At 43.0% G+C, this 22,300-nt stretch overlaps 1 long non-coding RNA gene across 1 annotated transcript in view; it reads left to right on the top strand.

The window, feature by feature from the left end:
• The first annotated feature begins 9,411 nt into the window (after window positions 1-9,411).
• The window catches only part of LOC144771913 (uncharacterized), an 825,386-nt gene continuing 812,497 nt past the window's right edge, over window positions 9,412-22,300 (top strand). The window contains exon 1 of the long non-coding RNA XR_013599544.1: window positions 9,412-9,484. This is a non-coding gene — a long non-coding RNA (uncharacterized LOC144771913). The remainder of the gene's footprint in view (window positions 9,485-22,300) is intronic.

The raw sequence follows: 22,300 nt of genomic DNA, 5'->3' as shown, positions 1-22,300 counted from the left end.
CATTGGAGTCCTTCACGGAGGACTCGAAATCACCAAATGCCCACAGAGCAAAGATCGTGCCACTAGGGGGGGGCGGACACCGGCAATGTGTCCTGACGCCCCCCCCTCTCCTCACAGAAACACCCCCGACTCACCGGCTGTTCTCGGGGGCTGGGACGGTCAATTACACTTCTCCGCGGTCTTCTCGGCCGGGGCTCCCTCCGCTGCATGGGAGCCCCGCAACACAGGCGCTACACCTTGCTGGCTGCCCCGGGCTCTCTCCACATCATGGGAGCCCCGGGCGTCCATCGCTCAGCCTCCTTCTCCTTCTGCTCGGCGGCGGCGGGCGGGACTTCCTGCCGGATTGCAGGTCCCGTCCCCGTCCCAGGCAAAAGATGCCTGACTTCCGGTTTCTGCGGCGCGAGGGCCGCGGCGGTAATTCAAAGGGGCATAATGAGGGGTGGGCACCCTCGGTTGCCAAAATACAAGTAGAAACGGGGTGAGCACCCGTTAGGCACTTAAATAAATGGGGTGGCACCCATCAATAAAAATAATTAAAATACAGGCACTAGGCAGCAACAGCGCCCAGCGCTGTAAGAGTTATACAGTGCTCCCCAGCAAGAAAAATAAAGCGCTCTCAAGCGCTAAAGACAAAATAAAGCGCTTCCTGCCCACAATAAAGCGCTGGGGGCTGCTCAAGGTCCTGGCATCATTAACAGCCAGCAAAAAGAAGTCCCAGCAGTCCTGGAAGAATAAAGATGGAGCAAAACAGCTCCCTGCAAAGATGAGTCCTCCAGCATCTAGGAAAGTCCATCAGGTGTCCAGGGGCTGGGCAGGGCCCAGGGATTCCCCTGGGCCCAAGCAGCAGCACGCCTCTGGCAAGATTCAAGTCCAAAAACAAGAACATTTTGGAAGGGGACACAGCCCCTTTTTATACAGAGAAAAGTCTTTGAAGTCTTTGTGCAAGTGGGCCCTGAACCCGGTCTAAACCAGTTCTTGGGTGTTGCTGGAACCCTTGGGCTTCCTGGCTTCCTTCTTTCTTTCAGTATCAGGGACATAGATGACAGTCGCCCAGCGGGAGGTGGAGCCAGCATTGTGGCAGGCAGGCACAGCCTCATTCACTCCCAGGTGCTATCTCCTCCCACTTCCCTGGCAGCAGATGCAGCCTTTCATCCACGGGTTGACTCAGACAACCTCCTGGGGGCTCCCCAGCCCCTGTCATCCTCAAACCAGACAGTCAATCCACAAGCAGGCCCAGGCACTCCTGGGCCAGGCTCACCAGCCAATCACACGCCAGCCACAGACTACACAAATATGCCAACTTCTAAAAGTGGCACTTCTAGACTAGACACAATCATGCCGCATATACCATTACGCAGCATTCAATCTCACGAGTTCGCACATATCAAACTCGACCCTGCACTCCCCACACATCAGGAACTACCATGGGCATACATATTCCCCATTCATTCCTATGGGAGGGCAGGTCACTCACCACACATACACAGAGAGCACACGCACTTTACACTGTACCACAGTGAAAAAGTGCGCAGAGGCCTAAAATCACCAACCCAGGTTCCAGAAACAGGCTAGGAAAAAGCAAAAAGTTTCGGGGTGAACCTGCCAAAAGGGCCAGGTCCAACACAACCCCCTTCCAGCCAAAACGCAGGGTAGACCAATCACTCCACTGATGGGCTTCCTTGCTTTGGGCGACAAAACACAGACACGGGCCCGCACGGCAGGGACACCCTCCGGTTTTTCGCCACTCAGAACCCACATGTACTCCTCTCAACAAGAGCTCTCTGGCACAACTAGAATACCCCACTGGTACTCTCTAGTCATCCACAGCCAGGACCAGGCCCTAGGCCATCCAAATCTCACAGGTCCTAACCAATCCACAGAGTGGGGGGCAGTAACCCCTGGCACACAATAGCCATTCTCCACTCTCTCTCTCAGTGTAGCTACAACTACCACCGATCCTTCAACCTAGGGACCACACCCTCAGGCTGACCAGAGGTCACGGGCAAGAATGCCCCACCCTACCTCTACTTCTGGGTTTCCACACCCTCACAGGGAAGCACTCACCAGAACATCATTCTCCTACCAGATCAGGACCTCACTCCATCACTGGTCTACCACCTGGAAACTATTTCACTCCTGAGGTACAAAGCACACAGCACAGTCCCTCTTCAAGCAGGTGGGGGGACACAGCACACAGCAAAGCACCCTTTCCTCTACCTTAGTGGAAACAACAAACTGCAGGTGGGCCCCAGAACACACAGCAAGGGCAGCCCCCTCAGTCTCTTCAGCTGATCTACTTTGGCAGAGATTCCTTCTCACCTAGAAGCTTCCTAATCTCCCAACCTAGGATCTAAACACTCAGGTTGCACCGGGGTCAGAAGTACACCGTCCCTCTGCACCCCCTTCCAGAGTTCTGCACACTCCCACCTTGGAGCGGTACCCCTGAAAGCCAAACACCAGGACCGCCGGAGTTCTGGTTACAGACACTGCCCGTCCTCTAGACACAGGAAGATCCTCCTCAAATGACCTGTAAGTAAAGCCTAGGCCCCTGACCTGGCGCTCCCCTAGGGAACCCTCCAGGCCCAGAGACAGGGTTTCGGGCCAACGTGGGACACACCGTCCCACACTCACTCCGCCTCCACTGAGACAGGACGTGAGCCCCTACACCCCTACCATCCTAATGGGACCTAGCTGGGCTACACATGAACCTCTTCACCTACACAGGATCATCAGATACACAAGCCACTACTTTTAGAATCACTCCCTAATGCCTCTGCAAGACATCTAGCACACCGCCAGACATCCACCTTCTTGTCCAGTGCCTCTGCAGGACCTCCTGCACACCACCAGAGGTACACCTCCCGTGCAAGCTCCTTAAAAAAACTCACACCAACTCCTCCAGTTCAAGACACCACTCATCCACACACTCCGCCTCCAGACTGGTGAGACAGTTCCTCACTGCCTCTGACTCTCAACCTGTACCCCTCTTACTGAGCACCAGTCACCATACTCTGGGAACTGGGAATGGGACTTCACACACTGGACACATTTAAGCTGCCACCACTGGATCCTACCATACTGGGGGATCCAGACACACACACTACACTCAGGGGATAACCACCCTCCCAAGCAAGCCATTTCTCCTCCACACTCCCTCTCTTCCATCTACCCACACAGGAACAGGAAAAGGATTGGCCACTGGACCCAGCAAGGGATTCCTAATCTATGGGAACCTCCCCTCTCTACTGGCATCCCGCCCTGTTATTTTCTCTCATCTGCCACTAAACATAAAGCGCAGATACACCATCTGAAAATGACACTCTTGAGGAAAAACAAAATCAAAAACAATAATCCCAAACATGTGACTATCTGAAAAAATTGCAGAGTGTTGTAATGTAGCCAGTTGTCGCTGTGGCACTGCGCAAACACAAGTCCAAATCCGCACCGCTGACCAAAGGGCCAGGTCCAACATGTACTTTTTTACATTTGTAAAGGATCCATGTGGCACTCATACATGCCCTTAGGGCATGTATGTGCGCCATATGCTCACACATGTAAATTTCAGGGGTGCAGCAGGGTGTCCTTAAGACACCCTTGCACCCTTGAAATCATTCTCAATTTGCGATTAGCAAATTGCGAATCGCAAATTGAGAATAACTTCCCATTCCTTCCAATGGGCCTCCTGGCCCATAGAAATGAATGAGAAATTATTCCTTATTTGCGATTAGCAATTTCCTAATCGCAATTAAGGAATTTTAAGAAATCGCAAAAAAATAGCGATTTTCTACATACATCCCAAATTGCAATTCTCAAATAGCAATTTCTAAAAAATCTCTATTTGAGAATCGCAAATGATGGTGATGATACATCTGCCCCCAAGATACACAATATCAACACGAAAGAAATTCAGTAAATAGCACAATATACAATGGGCCCCAGGGGGAGACCAAACCATATATTAAGAAAGTGGTATAAGAACTACGACTTGACTAGACACAGTGCCTAGAACACATAGAATCACTGGGACCCCAAGGAACCACCCAAGGTAGTGACACAGGGGACCCACGGGGGACGCGTGCAGCGTGAGAACACAGCCGCGAGCTCCGTACAATCCTAGGGGAAGGTCACGGTTGGAAAATTAAAGATTAAGTACACTTCGAAGAGGACTTGGAGCAAACCCAGTTAGACTTAGAAGGTTCTAAGGCCAGCACCCATGTGAGCTGCGGAGTACTTGTGTTACCTCACCCAGGGAAGCCGGGTGCATAGGTGCCAAATGGTGTTGGGAATCGTCGCTGTTTTCAATGGCGAGTTGCTGCAAAGTGCTGCTGCCGTGGAAAGGAAAAGTGTCTGTTGTGATCCAAGCCTGGATCAGAGATGAGACGAACCTGAAAGCAGAGGGCACAGAGTCTGGGTCACTTAAGGGTGACCAAGGGCATGATAGCCCAATGCCCACCAATGTCGGGTGTTTCAGGTGCGATGAGGTCAAGCTTGACTCCTCTGCCACGGGGACCAGGAGACATCGCCAACATCCAGAGTCCACAGGCGAGTTGTCCCACGAAGTATGTTGAGCGCTGGGGGGGGTCGGTGTCTGGTTCGTAGACCAACAAGCCTTGGCAACAGCAACCCGAGCGGTGAGAGTAAAAAGGCTTCGGGTTAGACCAGCAAGGTCCAGGTGACTCCCCAAGCGATGGAGAGTCAGGGCACATCTGAAGCAATCAGGTAAGCCCATTCAGAGTTACAGTACCCTTCTCAGGGACCCTCAAGTCAATGGGCAAGGGATCGCGAAGGGACCTCGAGAGCAATCACTAACTACCAGCCCACAGGTCACTCGTGGAGTGTAGGCCAGTAATCTTCGTTGGAATCACTGCTCAGTGTCTGGACTACAAGTAGCCCAATGCACAGCCTCAGGGATCGCCAAGAAGCATATGCAGCTGCAAATGGTCGCAGTGTCCAGGGATTCGGGTTGCACGGTCCCCACAAGGGCTTTGGATCTCAGGTTTGCTGAGAGCACTGATCGGCCTTGGGGAAGCGTGGAAACCCACCTCCTGTATTGCAAAGTCTTTGGAGTCCTTCAGGAGCTGCATAGTTGCAGACTAGACAGATGCGTCTTTGGTGCCTGCCTTGCAGGGGAGTAACTCCTTTACTCCAAGCGAGATTTTTCGGTCATCCAAACAAGTGTAGATAGTTGAAGTTCTGGGATTCTGTAACAGTGTTTCGTCCAGGTAAATCTAAAGTCCTGTAGTCAGGGGTTCCTACTTTATAACCGAGGAAGGGGTGGGACCAACTCTGGGAACACACCTATGGGAGGGTCAGGATTAGAGGGGTGGTTACACCCATATCCTTTGTCCAGGTTCGCGCCAGAGCAGGGGCTGGTAGCCCCTGCAACCGGTTTGAGCTGGACTATGCACAGGGACACCAAATGTTCCCCAGGGCAGACATCAAAGCACTCTTGGAGTGCACCCACCCAGCCCCAAAACACTAAAGCCTGTCTGGGAGGTGGTTACACTTTTGTCCAGCCTCCCCTGCCGGAGTTTCATCCAGCAGCAGGAGGCCAGACTCGTGTCTGTGGCTGCAGCATCCATTTTGTGATGCCAGGGTCCTTTTAAGCTGGTACCGGTGTAGTCACGTTTCTCCCTCTAGGAGGGTGGAATCATACCTCTGCCGCCAGGACTGGCGGAGAGGTATGATTCCAAGGTGTTTGACACCAGTATATGGTCTGGCTGCATCACAGAACAACCCCGGATAATCGATTTCGAAGGCTGCAGAGGGGCCATGCTCATGCATGGGCACCATCTCACACAAAACCCAGCAACCTGCCTTCAGGATTGATCAGGCCTGCCATAGGGGTGACTGATAGGTTTATATGTGCAGTGATATAAGGTAGATATAGGGATCATATATCCAAGTAAGGGGTGCATAGACCATCTTACACAGGCTGCTGTAGCAGACCTGTGGTGTCATTTTGAGTGGTCTTTCAGGGGTGACATAATACATGCTTCAGCCCCAGAGAGGCCTCTGAGGTACCTATGCCCTGGGTATATAGGATACCATATACTAGGGATGTATAAGGGTACCCCAGAATCCAATCTGTGGTGTACCTAAAGTACATGCAATACTTTTAGAGAGGAAGCAGCTAGGCTGGGGCCCTGGATAGCAGGGTCCCAGCCAGACTAAAGTCGAAAAACAGTGAAACATCAGCATAAATGTGGGGGTAACTATAAGAAGCAGATCCTACTCTCCTACACTTTTCATATCACAGGAATGGTGGGCACATCAGCCATTCGCCCTGCCCCACGTTTGCATTGGTGTACAGTTGGAATTGTCTACAGTCAGGAAAGTCATTTTAATACTTTGAACTTTCCTCCTCCAGTGATAGTGGATGACTTTCCTGAGTATGACGTTGAGGCCATTGTTGTTTTCTGGGTGTGTGGGGGTCAGTTACAATACTTGTTGTCCTTGAAAGGGTATGATTTCTCAGAAAGACCTAAGGAACTAACTGGCTTTGCCCCTTGACTATAAAAACAGGTCCTGTTTCTTGTTCCCAGGTGGGAATATTTTCCGAAGAGGTGTCTGTCACGAGCATGGGCGGATTTTGCAAATCTGGCGTACGTGAATTTGCGTATTTACGGATTTGCAATCCGCGAACTCTCGCGAATTTGCGGATTTTTGTGTTTTTTGTGTTCGCAAGGGTTCGCGAGGATTTGTGTACCAGTTCGCAATTGCGAACTTACTTGTCGGCTCGCAACGGCCGCGACTATGTTGTTTCTACGTCTGGTTCATCATCACAGGTTCACAGCACCCTCTGTTTCACCACTGCCACCCTTTGGTACACCTAGCCACCCTCTGGTACATCCTCACTGCCACCCTCTGGTTGGTTTATCACTGTAGATTATGGGGGTGAAAAAAAGCAAGCACACCTGCCCTGCTTCAACTGCCATGAATAATTTGGGGTTGATTAATGTGTCAGTGATTTTGAAACTTCCAGTCTGGCTGGCACCTGCTTCCTTCCTTATCTGTAATTTGCTTTCTGTTGCAGTGCAATTTTTTTTCACAGGACCTTTATGGCCTACTTGTAGCTATTCTATGAGCCTGCTGTTTGGGTCAGAGCAGGGTCATAGAATAGTTGCAAATAGGCAACTGAACTCTGGAGGGGCCCCTCAGGAAGCACTAGAGTGAATGGTTACTAAAGTTAAGATTGAACTTTTGCACCTGCTGATTGCTTTCAGTTTAGCAAAAATAGTTTTTCTGCAATTTCGCGCGATTTGCGGGGCGCGAATCCGTCGAGATCGATTTCGGAAGCCGCGAATTCGTGCGAATACACGATTTGTTTTTTTTGCGGAGTGTTTGTTCGCGTGATTTTTTGCGTGTTCGCAAGCCGCTTGTAGCGCAACGTTTGCGAAGTTACCCTAGCAGTCGTACATGGGCGCGGCCATCTTGTTTGCGTGACGTAATTCCGTTTCCGGGCGCTATGTGTAATCTCGCAAAGTGTGCGGCTCGCTAGTACAATTTCGCGTGTGATCGCGAGGAAAATCTCGCGCGAACTTACCCACGCGGTCGTGAACGGGCGCGGCCATCTTGTTTCTCATTCATTGCTATGGTTCTGGGCATGCTCTCTGTATCCTTTTTTAATCTCTGCCATCCTTTGCTTGTTTGAAGTTTTTTTTAATCTATTTTGCTTATTATCTATCCCTCTATTTTTCTAGCTCTATATTTTTGTGTTTTCTGCTACTTTTTGTTAATTTTAAACTACTTTTTTAAACGCTTTTCTTTTCTTCTTCCCTGTTCTATTTCTTCTTCCTTATTTTGCTTCCTTTCTGCCCAGACCATGGCAAAGGGAGCCGGGAAGAAGCCCGCAAAGGGGAAGGGTCCCGCACCCCGTGCCCGGCTCCTGTGCGGGCGTTTGAGGGGGGAGACAGTGATAGCTCGGGAGATTTTTAGTGCGGAGGAGGTGGCCGCACTAATATTTCACGTTCAGTGCCGCCTCCCCAAGACCATCATGGGAGGCGGCAAGATCGCTACCGGCTATGGCATCCGGGAGCGCCGGAAGCGGTGGGAGAAGGTGTGCCGGGCCATGTTTAAACACTCTGGGGTCCGGCGCACCTATAACCAGGCCACCCACCGCTGGACGGATGTCATGGACCGGGAACGCGACTTGCTGGACGCGCTCGGCGTAGAGATCCCCGGGCTTGGTGAGTAGTAGTAGCTATTTCTAGCTATTTCATCACTACTCTGTTTTATCTCGCTCTGTGTGTTATTTGCAAATGTTTGTTTTTTACCAAGAGCAATAATGCTGCCGATTACATTGTAGGTAAATTATATTTCAAAATCTTCTATGCATTTCAGGTGCACTGCTCTCCTTCTCAGTAGCCTTGCTACTATGCTTATTTGTTTTGTATTTTGTGTTCATTTCATTGGCCTGAGAAATTATGTATGAGTGTAGTGTAAAGAACTGCGTAATGCTAGACACTAAGGGTCATATTTTCAATTACCGGCGCATCCCTGCAAAATAGCAGGGATGCGCCAGTAATTGTGCGCCATGCCACCACCACCCATGGGCCCAAAATGTCACAGAAGCCTTACGCATCTGTGCCGTAAAGGCGGCGCATTGCTGGAGTTGCGTGCCAACGATGGCGCAGCTCCAGCAATGCTCTGGGGTGCCCTATCTCCCCAATGCTGCATCAAGCCGTACGTCGGCTTCAAGCAGGCGCAGGGTTTGAGTCACGCATCATTGTCCTAAAAGTGACTGATTGACATCTTGTAGATTTCCCTCAGCCACTTTTAGGATTCGTTCCTGCGCAGGAACGCCCTCCCTTGCGCCGGAACGCCCCCTGATGGCGCAGGGCTTTACAACGTGATGCATCTCCCATATGCGTCACTTTGTTAATATACGCCGCACCATGGCGCCTCTTTTGTTCTGCCGCTGCGTCACAAAAGTCACGCAACAATGGAGCAAAAGAGCCGCAAGGGGCTTCTAAATCAGCCCCTACAGACTCAAGTCCAGTCCTTCCTTTAGACACATGGCTATAAGAAGAAATAGTGGTGGTGGTCGGTGGATTGATAGTTTGAGTATTCACTGATCTGCAAGCACGATGGACTTTGTCTGTCACTTCGCGTGCTGCGGACTGCTGCCTGCCAGGCCTAGGCAAACCTTTTTAGTAGTCTGTTTAGTGAGTTACATAGGAACTTTCAAAGTTAACGGTCCGCAAATCAAGCAATACTAATAACGTAGTATACCACATGAGATCGGTCAATATATCCTGTGGAATAGTTGTCTATCTATTTGCTATTTCGCCAAAATATTTTGTTATTGTTCTTTTGAAATGTTTGATTTGGTTGACAAATATCATCCATGTTTTCTGGTCTTTCTTTCTTTCATGTTGTACATCAGCTCCCCCCAGAGGCAAGAGGGGTCAGGAGGAGGAGGAGGGTGCTGTTCAGGATGCAGGCCAGGATCGGGCAGGCGAGGGCTCCTTTGCTGGCCCCAGTAAGTTTTAATTTTAATATAGAGTACCTATTTTTTCCGGATGTACGACGTTACAACGCATACTATTAAAACGCATGCTTTTACAACGCATTTTTTACAACGCATAGTATACTACAACGCAATATTTTACAACGAATACTATTACAACGCAATATAGAGTAAGTAATAGAAAAGTACTATTACAACGAAAACGTTTAAAACGCATACTTTTACAACGCATTTAAATGTTTATTTTTTTTTTACATATATAAAATCTGGCACGGGATGCAGGGAAATTAGGGGTTTTGGGTGGGGAAGTGTTTTAAAATGTGGTGAAAAACTGCACGGTAATGCTCATAAATTAACGATTTTGTAAAATAAATACTCGTAACAAAATTAATACTCGAGTAACATTTTTTGTATTTTTTTTAAGATATATACAGTCTGGCACGGGATGCAGGGAAATTAGGGGTTTTGGGTGGGGAAGTGTTTTAAAATGTGGTGAAAAACTGCACGGAAATGGTCAGAAATTAACGATTTCCTAAAATAAATACTCGAGTAACAAAATTAATACTCGAGTAACAAAATTATTACTCGCATTTATAAAAATTCACTAATTTTACTAAGAGAAAATTTATCTTTCATTTAAAACTGCCTTTAAAACATAGAAACGATTATTAAGTAAATGACAAATAAACATTTTATATGAACGGAAAGATATTGCTTATATAGATCCGCCATTTTAAGTACTGATGTTTACAAATAAGTCCATCAACTATTTCCTTGACATTAAAGATAAACAGTAGTCTCAAAATGGATGCCAAAAACGGAACGAAAGTATGAAAACATCACTTGAAAAGCAAACATTTTAAATTATACGTTTCCACATTATAAGTCTTATTATAAAATTAGAAATCTAACGGTGTAAATTAAATAATTAATGATGCTACTGACTAAAACATATAAATAGGAGCAAGACACCATTTTACATTCAGTTGATTATCAACTCCCAGAGTTAGCAGACATCAAAAGGTGACTCTCTAACCTCTTGAACTAGATATCAACAGTAGCCAACTTTTAAACGTTTATTCAAGGAAATTCTGGTAAGTACTTAAAACTAAGTAAATAAATGTTTATGTAGAACATTTAATCAAGAATAATTTAAACATTTAAACTTTATTAACACGATTAATATTAGTATAGTACCCATTAATTTTAAAAATACCAGATTATATTTACAAAGTTCTCTCAATAATCCAAAGTAAATATAAATATAATTTTTATGGAAACGTTATTAATATTTCATGTGACAGTAATTTTTTTATAAAATGTGATAACCTGTTTTAAGCAACGACAAATTTGTATTTCTTTCTGAAACAGTTCTCCAAACAAGTGACACTAATACATAAGCTTCTTTTCAACAAAAGCAAATTTTCTACGAATCAACATATCTCAGGGCGAGTTATAATAAGGTATTTTTTAACAATTTATCAAAAAAAAATGACTAAATATTTTACAAACCGTACTAAAAAATAATCCATAGCTATATTTTATTTTTTACACACAGATAAACCAACTTGGTTTACGAAAAACATCCTTTCAATTTACAACAAGAAAAAAATATTTTTGAAAAGGTAAATTTTGTTTAAAATTATAAATACGAATATATTTCAGAAAGCAAGAGTTGATTATGCACTTCTCAGTTATCATTTGCTCAAAAAAATAGTACTGATTTTTCCCCAAAAAATATTTAAATTCATTTTAGATACTGAAAATTATCTTTTGAAGCCCTCCAATCAAGACTCAAACTGAGAATATACCTCGACAAACAAAGCCTAAGAAAAACATCCAAATAATTACAATTATTACTAAGGTAAGTGCTGGATAGTATAAATACTCTATTGTAACTCTATAAAAGTGCATCAGTAGGGTAAGTGCTGGATAGTGTAGGGGTGCCACTTACTATTCCAACTCTATGAAAGTGCATCATTAGAATAAGTGCTGGATAGTGTAGGGGTGCAACTTACTATTCCAACTCCATGAAAGTGCATCAGTAGGGTAAGTGCTGGATAGTGTAGGGGTGCCACTTAATAATCTAACTCCAGGAAAGTGCATCAGTAGGGTAAGTGCTGGATAGTGTAGGAGTGCCACTTAATAATCTAACTCCAGGAAAGTGCATCAGTAGTGTAAGTGCAGGATAGTGTAGGGGTGCCACTTACTATTCCAACTCCATGAAAGCGCATCAGTAGTGTAAGTGCTGGATAGTGTAGGGGTTCCAATTACTATTCTAATTCCAGGAAAGTGCTTCAGTAGGGTAAGTGCTGGATAGTGTAAGTGTGCCAATGAGTATTCTGTTTTGTTTACAAATGATACATTTGTGAAAAATTTATACATTCAAAATACATGTTTTATACCAAATTGAAAAAGAATCATTTAGTAATTTGCCATACAATCAAATTTTTCAAACAATCAAATTACATGAAACATGTGGAAAAAATTTGAAACAATCTCCAATTTCTATTTTAGAATCCAACTTGAAGACCCAAACCAGAGAAAGCAATCAACCAAAAACCAAAACAAACATAAATTAGAAGACCAGGAAGAGCAACAAGAAGCAAACACCAAAAACCTAAGGTAATTTTTCATAAAAATCACGTTTAAAGCACAAAATTATGACCAAAATATAGATATATCCATTTTATAAAAAACAAACAAATATCATCAGAATAATAAGTGCTGGTTAATGTAAATGAGTCACTTTCAATTCTAACACCATCAAATTGAATCAGTAGGTTTAATGTTAAATATTTTTCAAGTTCACATTTTTTATCAAAAAGGGTGAAAAGTGCTACATTAATGTAAATGTAGAAAAGTATAGGAGTACCACTTACTATTCGACTTCCATGAAAGTGCATCAGTAGGGTAAGTGCTGGATAGTGTAGGGATGCCACTTGCTATTCCAACTCCAGGAAAGTGCTTCAGTAATGTAAATGCTGGATAGTGTAGAGGTGCCACTTACTATACTAACTCCATGAAAGTGCATCAGTAGGGTAAGTGCTGGATAGTGTAGGGGTGCCACTTAATAATCTAACTCCAGGAAAGTGCATCAGTAGGGTAAGTGGTGGATAGTGTAGGGGTGCCACTTAGTATACTAACTCCATGAAAGTGCATCAGTAGGGTAAGTGCAGGACAGTGTAGGGGTGCCACTTACTATTCCAACTCCAGGAAAGTGCATCAGTAGGGTAAGTGCTGGATAGTGTAGGGGTGCCACTTACTATTCCAACTCCATGAAAGTGCATCAGTAGGGTAGGTGCTGGATAGTGTAGGGGTGCTACTTAATAATCTAACTCCAAGAAAGTGCATCAGTAGGGTAAGTGCTGGATAGTGTAGGGGTGCCACTTAATAATCTAACTCCAGGAAGTGCATCAGTAGATTAAGTGCTGGATAGTGTAGTGGTGCCACTTACTATTCCAACTCCAGAAAAGTGTTTCAGTAGGGTAAGTGCTGTATAGTGTAGTGGTGCCACTTAATAATCTAACTCCAGGAAAGTGCATCAGTAGGGTAAGTGCTGGATAGTGTAGGGGTGCCACTTAGTATACTAACTCCATGAAAGTGCATCAGTAGGGTAAGTGCAGGATAGTGTAGGGGTGCCACTTACTATTCCAACTCCAGGAAAGTACATCAGTAGGGTAAGTGCTGGATAGTGTAGGGGTGCCACTTACTATTCCAACTCCAGTAGAGTGCATCAGTAGGGTAAGTGCTGGATAGTGTAGGGGTGCCACTTACTATTCCAACTCCATGAAAGTGCATCAGTAGGGTAAGTGCTGGATAGTGTAGGGGTGCCACTTACTATACTAACTCCAGGAAAGTGCATCAGTAGGATAAGTGCTGGATAGTGTAGGGGTGCCACTTACTATTCCAACTCCAGGAAAGTGCATCAGTAGGGTAAGTGCTGGATAGTGTAGGGGTTCCAATTACTATTCTAACTCCAGGAAAGTGCATCAGAAGGGTAAGTGCTGGATAGTGAAGGTGTGCCACTTACTATTCTAACTCCAATAAAGTGCATCAGTAGGTTAAGTGCTGGATAGTGTAAGTGTGCCAATGAGTATTCTGTTTTGTTTACAAATGATACATTTGTGAAAAATGTATACATTCAAAATACATATTTTATACCAAATTGAAAAAGAATCATTTAGAAATTTGCCATACAATCAAATTTTTGACATAATCAAAATAAAAGAAACATGTGGAAAACATTTGAAACAATCTCCAATTTCTATTTTAGAATCCAACTTGAAGATCCAAACCAGAGAAAGCAATCAACCAAAAACCAAAACAAACATAAATTAGAAGACCAGGAAGAGCAGCAAGAAGCAAACACCAAAAACCTAAGGTAATTTTTCATAAAAATCACCTCTAAAGCACAAAATTATGACCAAAATATAGATATATCCACTTTATAAAAAACAAACAAATATCATCAGAATAATAAGTGCTGGTTAATGTAAATGAGTCACTTTCAATTCTAACACCATCAAATAGAATCAGTAGGATTAATGTTAAATATTTTTGAAGTTCACATTTTTTATCAAAACCGGTGAAAAGTGCTACATTATTGTAAATGTCGAAAAGTATAGGAGTACCACTTACTATTCGACTTCCATGAAAGTGCATCAGTAGTGTAAGTGCTGGATAGAGTAGGAGTGCCACTTACTATTCTAACTCCAATAAAGTGCATCAGTAGGATAAGTGCTGGATAGTGTAGGGGTGCCACTTACTATTCCAACTCCAGGAAAGTGCATCAGTAGGGTAAGTGCTGGATAGTATAGAGGTGCCACTTACTATTTTAACTCCAGTAAAGTGCATTAGTAGGGTAAGTGCTGGATAGTGTAGGTGGATAGTGTAGGGGTGCCACTTACTATTCCAACTCCAGGAAAGTGCATCAGTAGGGTAAGTGCTGGATAGTGTAGGGGTGCCACTTACTATTCTAACTCCAGGAAAGTGTATCAGTAGGGTAAGTGCTGGATAGTGTAGGGGTGCCACTTACTATACTAACTCCATGAAAGTGCATCAGTAGGATAAGTGCTGGATAGTGTAGGGGTGCCACTTACTATTCCAACTCCAGGAAAGTGGATAGTATAGAGGTGCCACTTACTATTTTACCTCCAGTAAAGTGCATTAGTAGGGTAAGTGCTGGATAGTGAAAGTGTGCCACTTACTATTGTAACTCCAATAAAGTGAATCAGTAGGGTAAGTGCTGGATAGTGTATGGGTTCCACTTACTATTCCAACTCCAGGAAAGTGCATCAGTAGGGTAAGTGCTGGATAGTGTAGGGTTGCCACTTACTATACTAACTCCATGAAAGTGCATCAATAGGGTAAGTGCTGGATAGTGTAGGGGTGCCACTTACTATTTGAACTCCAGGAAAGTGCATCAGTAGGGTAAGTGCTGGATAGTGTAGGGGTGCCACTTACTATTGTAACTCCATGAAAGTGCATCAGTAGGGTAAGTGCTGGATAGTGTAGGGGTGCCACTTACTCTTCCAACTCCATGAAAGTGCATCAGTAGGGTAAGTGCTGGATAGTGTAGGGGTGCCACTTACTATTGCAACTCCATGAAAGTGCATCAGTAGGGTAAGTGCTGGATAGTGTAGGGGTGCCACTTAATAATCTAACTCCAGGAAAGTGCATCAGTAGGGTAAGTGCTGGATAGTGTAGGGGTGCCACTTCATAATCTAACTCCAGGAAAGTGCATCAGTAGGTTAAGTGCTGGATAGTGTAAGTGTGCCAATGAGAATTCTGTTTTGTTTACAAATGATACATTTGTGAAAAATGTATACATTCAAAATACATGTTTTATACCAAATTGAAAAAGAATCATTTAGTAATTTGCCATACAATCAAATTTTTAAAACAATCAAATTACATGAAACATGTGGAAAACATTTGAAACAATCTCCAATTTCTTTTTTAGAATCCAACTTGAAGATCCAAACCAGAGAAAGCAATCAACCAAAAACCAAAACAAACATAAATTAGAAGACCAGGAAGAGCAGCAAGAAGCAAACACCAAAAACCTAAGGTAATTTTTCATAAAAATCACCTCTAAAGCACAAAATTATGACCAAAATATAGATATATCCATTTTATAAAAAACAAACAAATATCATCAGAATAATAAGTGCTGGTTAATGTAAATGAGTCACTTTTATTTCTAACACCATCAACTTGAATCAGTAGGATTAATGTTAAATATTTTTCAAGTTCACATTTTTTATCAAAACCGGTGAAAAGTGCTACATTAATGTAAATGTAGAAAAGTATAGGAGTACCACTTACTATTCGACTTCCATGAAAGTGCATCAGTAGTGTAAGTGCTGGATAGAGTAGGAGTGCCACTTACTATTCTAACTCCAATAAAGTGCATCAGTAGGATAAGTGCTGGATAGTGTAGGGGTGCCACTTACTATTCCAACTCCAGGAAAGTGCATCAGTAGGGTAAGTGCTGGATAGTATAGAGGTGCCACTTACTATTTTAACTCCAGTAAAGTGCATTAGTAGGGTAAGTGCTGGATAGTGTAGGTGGATAGTGTAGGGGTGCCACTTACTATTCCAACTCCAGGAAAGTGCATCAGTAGGGTAAGTGCTGGATAGTGTAGGGGTGCCACTTACTATTCTAACTCCAGGAAAGTGTATCAGTAGGGTAAGTGCTGGATAGTGTAGGGGTGCCACTTACTATACTAACTCCATGAAAGTGCATCAGTAGGATAAGTGCTGGATAGTGTAGGGGTGCCACTTACTATTCCAACTCCAGGAAAGTGCATCAGTAGGGCAAGTGCTGGATAGTATAGAGGTGCCACTTACTATTTTAACTCCAGTAAAGTGCATTAGTAGGGTAAGTGCTGGATAGTGAAAGTGTGCCACTTACTATTGTAACTCCAATAAAGTGCATCAGTAGGGTAAGTGCTGGATAGTGTATGGGTTCCACTTACTATTCCAACTCCAGGAAAGTGCATCAGTAGGGTAAGTGCTGGATAGTGTAGGGTTGCCACTTACTATACTAACTCCATGAAAGTGCATCAGTAGGGTAAGTGCTGGATAGTGTAGGGGTGCCACTTACTATTTGAACTCCAGGAAAGTGCATCAGTAGGGTAAGTGCTGGATAGTGTAGGGGTGCCACTTACTATTGTAACTCCATGAAAGTGCATCAGTAGGGTAAGTGCTGGATAGTGTAGGGGTGCCACTTACTCTTCCAACTCCATGAAAGTGCATCAGTAGGGTAAGTGCTGGATAGTGTAGGGGTGCCACTTACTATTGCAACTCCATGAAAGTGCATCAGTAGGGTAAGTGCTGGATAGTGTAGGGGTGCCACTTAATAATCTAACTCCAGGAAAGTGCATCAGTAGGGTAAGTGCTGGATAGTGTAGGGGTGCCACTTCATAATCTAACTCCAGGAAAGTGCATCAGTAGGTTAAGTGCTGGATAGTGTAAGTGTGCCAATGAGTATTCTGTTTTGTTTACAAATGATACATTTGTGAAAAATGTATACCTTCAAAATACATGTTTTATACCAAATTGAAAAAGAATCATTTAGTAATTTGCCATACAATCAAATTTTTAAAACAATCAAATTACATGAAACATGTGGAAAACATTTGAAACAATCTCCAATTTCTATTTTAGAATCCAACTTGAAGATCCAAACCAGAGAAAGCAATCAACCAAAAACCAAAACAAACATAAATTAGAAGACCAGGAAGAGCAGCAAGAAGCAAACACCAAAAACCTAAGGTAATTTTTCATAAAAATCACCTCTAAAGCACAAAATTATGACCAAAATATAGATGTATCCATTTTATAAAAAACAAACAAATATCATCAGAATAATAAGTGCTGGTTAATGTAAATGAGTCACTTTTAATTCTAACACCATCAACTTGAATCAGTAGGATTAATGTTAAATATTTTTCAAGTTCACATTTTTTATCAAAACCGGTGAAAAGTGCTACATTAATGTAAATGTAGAAAAGTATAGGAGTACCACTTACTATTCGACTTCCATGAAAGTGCATCAGTAGGGTAAGTGCTGGATAGTGTAGGGGTGCCACTTACTATTCCAACTCCAGGAAAGTGCATCAGTAGGGTAAGTGCTGGATAGTATAGAGGTGCCACTTACTATTTTAACTCCAGTAAAGTGCATTAGTAGGGTAAGTGCTGGATAGTGAAAGTGTGCCACTTACTATTGTAACTCCAATAAAGTGCATCAGTAGGGTAAGTGCTGGATAGTGTATGGGTTCCACTTACTATTCCAACTCCAGGAAAGTGCATCAGTAGGGTAAGTGCTGGATAGTGTAGGGTTGCCACTTACTATACTAACTCCATGAAAGTGCATCAGTAGGGTAAGTGCTGGATAGTGTAGGGGTGCCACTTACTATTTGAACTCCAGGAAAGTGCATCAGTAGGGTAAGTGCTGGATAGTGTAGGGGTGCCACTTACTATTGTAACTCCATGAAAGTGCATCAGTAGGGTAAGTGCTGGATAGTGTAGGGGTGCCACTTACTCTTCCAACTCCATGAAAGTGCATCAGTAGGGTAAGTGCTGGATAGTGTAGGGGTGCCACTTACTATTGCAACTCCATGAAAGTGCATCAGTAGGGTAAGTGCTGGATAGTGTAGGGGTGCCACTTAATAATCTAACTCCAGGAAAGTGCATCAGTAGGGTAAGTGCTGGATAGTGTAGGGGTGCCACTTCATAATCTAACTCCAGGAAAGTGCATCAGTAGGTTAAGTGCTGGATAGTGTAAGTGTGCCAATGAGTATTCTGTTTTGTTTACAAATGATACATTTGTGAAAATGTATACATTCAAAATACATGTTTTATACCAAATTGAAAAAGAATCATTTAGTAATTTGCCATACAATCAAATTTTTAAAACAATCAAATTACATGAAACATGTGGAAAACATTTGAAACAATCTCCAATTTCTATTTTAGAATCCAACTTGAAGATCCAAACCAGAGAAAGCAATCAACCAAAAACCAAAACAAACATAAATTAGAAGACCAGGAAGAGCAGCAAGAAGCAAACACCAAAAACCTAAGGTAATTTTTCATAAAAATCACCTCTAAAGCACAAAATTATGACCAAAATATAGATATATCCATTTTATAAAAAACAAACAAATATCATCAGAATAATAAGTGCTGGTTAATGTAAATGAGTCACTTTTATTTCTAACACCATCAACTTGAATAAGTAGGATTAATGTTAAATATTTTTCAAGTTCACATTTTTTATCAAAACCGGTGAAAAGTGCTACATTAATGTAAATGTAGAAAAGTATAGGAGTACCACTTACTATTCGACTTCCATGAAAGTGCATCAGTAGTGTAAGTGCTGGATAGAGTAGGAGTGCCACTTACTATTCTAACTCCAATAAAGTGCATCAGTAGGATAAGTGCTGGATAGTGTAGGGGTGCCACTTACTATTCAAACTCCAGGAAAGTGCATCAGTAGGGTAAGTGCTGGATAGTATAGAGGTGCCACTTACTATTTTAACTCCAGTAAAGTGCATTAGTAGGGTAAGTGCTGGATAGTGTAGGTGGATAGTGTAGGGGTGCCACTTACTATTCCAACTCCAGGAAAGTGCATCAGTAGGGTAAGTGCTGGATAGTGTAGGGGTGCCACTTACTATTCTAACTCCAGGAAAGTGTATCAGTAGGGTAAGTGCTGGATAGTGTAGGGGTGCCACTTACTATACTAACTCCATGAAAGTGCATCAGTAGGATAAGTGCTGGATAGTGTAGGGGTGCCACTTACTATTCCAACTCCAGGAAAGTGCATCAGTAGGGTAAGTGCTGGATAGTATAGAGGTGCCACTTACTATTTTAACTCCAGTAAAGTGCATTAGTAGGGTAAGTGCTGGATAGTGAAAGTGTGCCACTTACTATTGTAACTCCAATAAAGTGCATCAGTAGGGTAAGTGCTGGATAGTGTATGGGTTCCACTTACTATTCCAACTCCAGGAAAGTGCATCAGTAGGGTAAGTGCTGGATAGTGTAGGGTTGCCACTTACTATACTAACTCCATGAAAGTGCATCAGTAGGGTAAGTGCTGGATAGTGTAGGGGTGCCACTTACTATTTGAACTCCAGGAAAGTGCATCAGTAGGGTAAGTGCTGGATAGTGTAGGGGTGCCACTTACTATTGTAACTCCATGAAAGTGCATCAGTAGGGTAAGTGCTGGATAGTGTAGGGGTGCCACTTACTCTTCCAACTCCATGAAAGTGCATCAGTAGGGTAAGTGCTGGATAGTGTAGGGGTGCCACTTACTATTGCAACTCCATGAAAGTGCATCAGTAGGGTAAGTGCTGGATAGTGTAAGGGTGCCACTTAATAATCTAACTCCAGGAAAGTGCATCAGTAGGGTAAGTGCTGGATAGTGTAGGGGTGCCACTTCATAATCTAACTCCAGGAAAGTGCACCAGTAGGTTAAGTGCTGGATAGTGTAAGTGTGCCAATGAGTATTCTGTTTTGTTTACAAATGATACATTTGTGAAAAATGTATACATTCAAAATACATGTTTTATACCAAATTGAAAAAGAATCATTTAGTAATTTGCCATACAATCAAATTTTTAAAACAATCAAATTACATGAAACATGTGGAAAACATTTGAAACAATCTCCAATTTCTATTTTAGAATCCAACTTGAAGATCCAAACCAGAGAAAGCAATCAACCAAAAACCAAAACAAACATAAATTAGAAGACCAGGAAGAGCAGCAAGAAGCAAACACCAAAAACCTAAGGTAATTTTTCATAAAAATCACCTCTAAAGCACAAAATTATGACCAAAATATAGATATATCCATTTTATAAAAAACAAACAAATATCATCAGAATAATAAGTGCTGGTTAATGTAAATGAGTCACTTTTAATTCTAACACCATCAACTTGAATCAGTAGGATTAATGTTAAATATTTTTCAAGTTCACATTTTTTATCAAAACCGGTGAAAAGTGCTACATTAATGTAAATGTAGAAAAGTATAGGAGTACCACTTACTATTCGACTTCCATGAAAGTGCATCAGTAGGGTAAGTGCTGGATAGTGTAGGGATGCCACTTGCTATTCCAACTCCAGGAAAGTGCTTCAGTAGTGTAAATACTGGATAGTGTAGGGGTGCCAATGACTATACTAACTCCAGGAAAGTGCATCAGTAGGGTAAGTGCTGGATAGTGTAGGGGTGCCACTTACTATTCCAACTCCAAAAAAGTGCATCGGTAGGGTAAGTGCTGGATAGTGTAGGGGTGCCACTTAATAATCTAACTCCAGGAAAGTGCATCAGTAGGGTAAGTGCTGGATAGTGTAGGGGTGCCACTTAATAATCTAACTCCAGGAAAGTGCATCAGTAGGGTAAGTGCTGGATAGTGTAGGGGTGCCACTTACTATTCCAACTCCAGGAAAGTGCATCAGTAGGGTAATTGCTGGATAGTGTAGGGGTGCCAGTTACTATTCTAACTCTTGGAAAGTGCATCAGTAGGGTAAGTGCTGGATAGTGTAGGGGTGCCACTTACTATTCCAACTCCATGAAAGTGCATCAGTAGAGTAAGTGCTGGATAGTGTAGGGGTGCCACTTACTATTCCAACTCCATGAAAGTGTATCAGTAGGGTAAGTGCTGGATAGTGTAGGGATGCCACTTACTATTCCAACTCCATGAAAGTGCATCAGTAGGGTAAGTGCTGGATAGTCTAGGGGTGCCACTTACTATTCCAACTCCAGGAAAGTGCACCAGTTGGGTAAGTGCTGGATAGTGTAGGGGTGCCACTTAATAATCTAACTCCAGGAAAGTGCATCAGTAGGGTAAGTGCTGGATAGTGTAGGGGTGCCACTTACTATTCCAACTCCATGAAAGTGCATCAGTAGAGTAAGTGCTGGATAGTGTAGGGGTGCCACTTACTATTCCAACTCCATGAAAGTGCATCAGTAGGGTAAGTGCTGGATAGTGTAGGGATGCCACTTACTATTCCAACTCCATGAAAGTGCATCAGTAGGGTAAGTGCTGGATAGTGTAGGGGTGCCACTTACTATTCCAACTCCAGGAAAGTGCATCAGTAGGGTAAGTGCTGGATAGTGTAGGGGTGCCACTTAATAATCTAACTCCAGGAAAGTGCATCAGTAGGGTAGGTGCTGGATAGTGTAGGGGTGCCACTTACTATTCCAACTTCAGAAAAGTAGTATAAACATGAAAAAAGTGTCCTTTTCTAAAAAATAAAACATATATATAGAAAACATATTAATTTTCTTTTCTGTTTTTATTTTTTTCAACAGATAATGTCAAGCCAGGCCACAGCATCCTATATTAAATCCAGGAAAGGGAACAGACTTCTGCAACATTGTGGATATATATATTGTAATGAAAGAATAAGTGAACCAAGGAAACATTGGAGGTGTGTGCAATATTATTCTTCCCGTTGCAGCAGCAGAGCGGTTACTGTTGGTGACAACATAATAAAAACCACTGAACATAACCACTCTGCCTCTGCAATGGAGATAGAAATACGTCAAACAATTAACGAGATGAAAGATATTGCATCCACCTCCAATGAAACTCCTGGTTCAATTTTAAGAGAGGTTGCACAGCATGTCCCTGGTCATATTGCTTGTAATATGCCTATTATACCCAATTTGCGTAGAATTATCCAACGTAAAAAGCAGGCAAGTAACACGCACACAGTTACCCCTCAAACTTTTGCTGACATAAATATTCCTCATGACCTTACTCTGTCTTTCTCTAATGAACCTTTCTTACTCTATGACAACCAAAACCCTC

This window comes from Lissotriton helveticus, chromosome 8 (assembly GCF_964261635.1).
Source record: "Lissotriton helveticus chromosome 8, aLisHel1.1, whole genome shotgun sequence".
Lineage (NCBI taxonomy): Eukaryota > Metazoa > Chordata > Amphibia > Caudata > Salamandridae > Lissotriton > Lissotriton helveticus.
The sequence above is the reverse complement of the archived record's forward strand: the minus strand, read 5'-3'. Positions and strand labels throughout refer to the sequence as shown.